Below are 6192 nucleotides of genomic sequence, written 5' to 3' on the forward strand. Positions count from 1 at the left end.
ATATATATATATATATATATATATATACACATATATATATATATGGAAGGGTGTATGAGTATATTTGCCGGGGGTAAATCTTAATGCATTCCTTTAGCTGTCATTTATCATAATTACACAATTATATTCCTCTCCTTCTCCATTAATGGGAAGTCAATACATAGACTTACTGGTCGACATACGACTCTGTTTTGTCTGTAATCAAAACATAATTTCAGACATTTTACTAGGAGTTATTTAAGTAAGAGTTTTAAAATATATAACAGAAATCATAATATATTGTCACAAAACATATAGCTAAAAAACATATACCATAATTTATGTTTCGCTTTATCAATGTACAGAACCATATCGATGTAAACATTTAAGACAGTGTTATATTATTACAACAGGGTATTGAATATTTGATGTATAATACAACAGTACAGCTTCACTTTGCTGCAAAGATTTGTCGCAAAGAAACTTGTAAAACTTTCAGCAATGTAGAAGCAAATTGCTCGTTCAGAGGAATGTCAGAGCGCCAGCAGGTACCAGTGGTCCGACTTCATTTAACCTTATCATTGACAAACATGGTTTCATTAAATTTTAACGAAAGACTATGAAATTATAATAACGGGAGGGAGCGCGTTCTTACCTTAGAAAAAACCTTTCACGCTCGTCACTGAGGAGTCTAAATGAAACCGAAACACTGATGTATGAACATGCATTGATCTCATTAGGGCAAATTGTTGCTTTTAAACATATAAGAAAGGTATAGGAATGAATGTGATTTTGATAAGTTTATTTCATTAACACATGGTTTCGGTTTCATTTCCACTCTGTGGCACCTTGCCAACTATCTTGTATTACAGCCCTAGCACAATGAAAACTTTTAAAGAGGTGGTGGGGACAAAATCTGCGTGGAAACCCATTCTACGCACAAAAACACATAAAGTCATAAAAAATCTGTACTTTAATCAGATGCTCTTCCCAAAGAATATATTGATTAAATTCAAGCCTGGAAAGAAGCCGCAGATATCAATATCCAAATTAATATTCCATCTGTTTTTTTTTAAGAATGGCCGACATTGTTCGTGCGGGAATAAATGAAGTTAAGATGAAACACCAGTGCAGGTCTACTTGTCTAGCCAATGAGAGCATTTCGCGTAGGCACTGAAAGTCTAACGCATTAATTCTGTCAACATAAATTTTCCTAAGAAGAACTTAATGCTAGCAACATTTTGTCGTTTATCTGTGTGATATAAATATTATATACAACGATATTTTTACACAGGCGCATGCACACATACATATATACATACACGTACACATATATACGCATATATTTATGAATATATTTATGCATATATATGTACAGGAGCATATGTGTGTGTGCGTGTCTGTGTGTTTTTATATATACAGTCACATACATATAGATATGTTTATAAACATAACTATATCTATATATATATATACACATACATGTATACGGGCATAGGTATATGCATATGTACACTGGCATATATATATATATATATATATACATGCCTGTGTATATATTGTTCTAGCCGATCCATATCCAAAAGATAGATGTAGTCTCGTTTCCCTTGTGTAGTAAATTTCACTTATTTCCTCTCATTAATATTTGAGAGAAACACGATATGAATGCTATAGTCTCTTATTTTACTATCTTTTTTTTTAAACATTTTCTTTCATTTCTCCCCATCTCGGATCGTATTTCAACATATGAACTAATGCCTGATTCTATGCAATACTCTTCTTATTTATTTTGTATAATATAATTCATTTTAATGTCTCGCATTGATTCGTTCGGACATATTTTAGACAACATTACGAAGATGAAAGACAAAGAACAAAAAAAAAAAGGAAAACATCGGAATGGAAAACAAATAAATGAGAAGCCGTGACATGTCGATATGCATTGAAGTAAGTGCATTTCTACATGTATATAGATAATCTAATTTACTTTATGCTAATAATTCAATTCTAAATGTAGAAATCCGTTGGAAATTTGCCAGTTGCGAAACGTAAGAATTTTTAACATGTACAAATCTTCGTGAAGAACCTGCACGAAGATATAAATAGAATACAGAATGGTAATAATACCCACAGCAATGATAATAATAATAATAATGATAATAATAATAATATTAATAGTAATAATAATAATAATAATAATAATAATAATGAGAAGGAGGAAGAGGATGACGACGACGACTAAGATGGAGGGGACGACAAGGAAGTGGATGATAATGATGATGACGAATAAGGTGAAGCTGGCTATGATGATGATGATGATGATGATGATGATGGTGAGGTGGAGGACGAGCAGGGTGGTGTTGGTGGTGGCGGCTGTGTCAGAGAAGGGGGATTATAATATTAATAATAATAATAATAATAATAATAATAATAATAATAATAATAATAATAATGATAATAATAATCAATTTGCAAATATGAATAAAATGCAAAACAAAAAACAGAATTATATTGCGAATGGTTGCCCTATCACATTTATGTCTTTGGTTTTCGTTTCTTTTTGCTTTATTTATTTATTTATTTTTTTTTCAAAAAATAACTAATGTTGAATTGTAGTTGTCTTTTGTGTCTCGCAGGTATTTCAATGAACCTAACTTAATAAAACGGTATCGATTGATTCTCTCACAACTTTTACTCACTCTCTATACAAAACGAACTTCGCTTTCAGCTTTCAGCAAACATTACAGATATAAATATGTAAAGTGCATCGTATATTTCGACTGTACTTCTAAATTCCATTTAGTCACCAGGGGACTCAACGAAAAGGATGTGTTTTTAAGATGTTCGCTTCGTAATCAAATGGTCTCCGGTTTCGAACCCCCTGTGAGGCATATGAAACAAATGCCTGTTACGATAACCACACCGAATCGGCGAGAATTACCCGACTGAAGTATGTTTCAAGGTAATTTGAAAGGATGTTTGATCACATACGTATATATGTTGTACATACATGTATATGTATGTGTGTGTGTGCCTGTGTGCCTGTGTTTGTGTGTATGAGAGTGAGTGCAAGTGTGTGAAAGCGCGTGGCCTTGTGGGTAGGGTATTGCGCTCACCAACGCTAATCCGTAGTTTCGATTCACAGTCAGAAAAGCGCGATGTTTTTAAACAACAAAAAACATAAATAAATAAATGAATAATTCACATTTCTCCAGCCCACTCCACTGTAGATGGGTGACCCTCCGATGGAATATACTTGCGATCAAGGGCGGCGCGGGGATGTTGAACTGCGACGTGGCATCTTCGATGATGTATGAAATGATTCACAAGCGCATTGGCATTGTGACCAGCGATATATAACAACATGCAACAGTCTCGTCGATCCCATAAGAAGCACGATGAAGCTGCAATACATATGTGTATCATATGTGATCCCATAAGAAGCACGATGAAGCTGCAATACATATGTGTATCATATGTGATATAGATATAAAGGAAGGAAGCGATTTACTGCGGTATCATCCACAGTTAATACACATGGACTAGTTGTGTTTAAGAGCGCTATGTATATCGGAGAGACATAAAAAACCGTCCCATCTGCAAGTATCGAAGTCGTTCGATATATTTCATCCCAGTTTCGACTTTGTCCCTCCCGTGTAGAGCCACTCATATCAGTATACTCACAGACTGCCTCTTTGAGAATTGATGTCTCCGATATATTAGAAACATACGTCCGAATTGCTGACCATATGAATAAGATTCAAAAGAAACAGTATTCAACTCAAATGCTCGCGTATGCATTAAATACTTCCTTCCATGTGAGTATAGACACACTACATTAATATATTAACGTTACGAACGTGTTGAATTTGCTTTATGCGATATACGATGTGACTACCGATGTACTGACAGATTTACAAGCGTTTAAAACGCTTCAAAGACGTTGCTGTTCCATGGCCGTTTTCTCTATGACTGGTCAAAGAAAAAGAGGAAAATAGAAATAGGTGACAATGTATTATGTGTTTTCTGTCAGCTTTGATGAAAGAAACTTTTCGAAATATTAGAAGATACTAAACGAAAATATATCAGATGGCAAAAAGCATGTCACATATTTTCCTCTTATAATATCCAGTTGCCAGCAGCTTCTTAGTAAATGCATATTTATCTCTGTCTGTATGTGCGACTGTTCTATCATATTGTCATATATATATATATATATATATATATATATATATATATATATATATATATATATATATACTTATCTGCATAAATACATACATACAAACGTACAGTGTGTGTATATAAGGAGTGTGTATGTATTTGGATATGCAATATATGCATTTATATGTCACGATAAGTATACGTTAAGTTATTTGAGATTTCCCAATATAATATATTATATTATTTCAGGTTTTCTTCTTCTGCATGTTTTTAATCTGTTTATTTCTTCCTTTTATATACTATGTACTATTTCCATTTAGTGGAATTTACAATAAATATATATATATGTATATATATATACAAACATTTTCTTAATTTATTTTATCTCAAAGGAATGTGCATCTACTGTTACATATGTACACTCCTACGTACATTCCCATCCTTGGATGGCTGCAGAATCGTTTTGAGAAACTCACGTAACCAGGAAAACATCAGTGAGTATAAACTACATAATTTATAGCGAGTATTGAACACGCGCCTTCCACTCAGTTCATCGTGTGTATATGGGGAGATCAAGGTGTTTGCTAGAGTGTGTATATAAATATATATATGTGTGTGTATGTTGTTTTTTTGCGTCATGGAATGCAGGTTCAGATCCGGCCTCATGACACTCTGGGCCTGAATCTAGTTACGTGCTTGATGCTAATAAAGTGCAACGCGAAAGTTAAATTTTCTCTAAACACTATTTTTTTCCATCCAGTCACGGTATGATATTTCTAAAGAGACAATTCCCCGATGCAAGCTCGATTTTTTTATTGACTTTCATCACCTCTCGTCACTTTTCCCTCGCGAATATGTATTTCGTTGAGAGTTAACATTATTCTCTAATTAGAAAATGACTACACCTACATTTATTTTTGTAACTCCTGTAATGACAGAAGACGTCTCGGCTAAATCTGGCTGGTGATCTGTGAATCCACAATGTCTTTTCTGAGTGTTTTGCCTGATTTGTTTTAATGATTCGATTTACTTCTTTCCATGATAAATGCACTCTCATGATAATAATGATAATAATAACAATCATAATAATAATAATAATAATAATAATAATAATAATAATAATAATAATAATAATAATAATAATAGTAATAATGATAGCAAAATCTGTCTTAATCCTATGGGTTTTAATTGATTAAGTATAGTGTCATATATTTCAAATTTGTATCGAAAGTGTCTGAAGTATTCGTCTCAAGTGGAATCATATCTCTTACTACGTCTCCCGCAAGACCATCGATTAATCTCCAATAGTCACAGATACCTTGTTTTGTCTGGGAAAAAAAATTACCGCTGACAAAATCAATACAAGTTTCCGAAAGGCATCATGGGAAATTGTTGAGCAGCGGATCTCAATCGGTTCTTCGTCACACACACTCGTATGTAGTATGTATACATACATATATCTATACACACACACACACACACACACACACATGTATATTTGTATATTATATATGATATATACATGCATATACATATATATACATATATATATATATATGTGTATATATATGTATATGCATGTATATATGGTGGTGATGATGTTGGGGGGGGGGGAATAACGGTGTAGATGAGATCGGAAGATTGAGAGGTGACAATGGTAATGGTGTTTGAGGGAGATTTGGTTGCAATGTCTAGCACAGCACATTACCCTATACAAAAATACTCGTTGAATTATGATCATTTGGAATGTTCTAATTTTGCAATATAATTCCTCGTCCCAGACTTTTGAAGACTTCAATAAAAATACCTGCCTTATGTTTAGACAGACGTCTGTGAGGCCAAAGTTTACATCATTCTTAACCGACCTCGCAAACTTTTTAATATAATTGTTTTACCACCTTCAGTCTACAATGTCTATTGCTAGAGGCCTGAATAAATACTTTACATTCAATACAGACATGCACACAGCACACACACACACACATACACACTTATAAACTCATATACATAATTCATACATACATACGTACGTACATACATACATATATA

Source organism: Octopus bimaculoides, chromosome 20 (assembly GCF_001194135.2).
Source record: "Octopus bimaculoides isolate UCB-OBI-ISO-001 chromosome 20, ASM119413v2, whole genome shotgun sequence".
In the NCBI taxonomy this organism is placed as follows: Eukaryota; Metazoa; Mollusca; class Cephalopoda; order Octopoda; family Octopodidae; genus Octopus; species Octopus bimaculoides.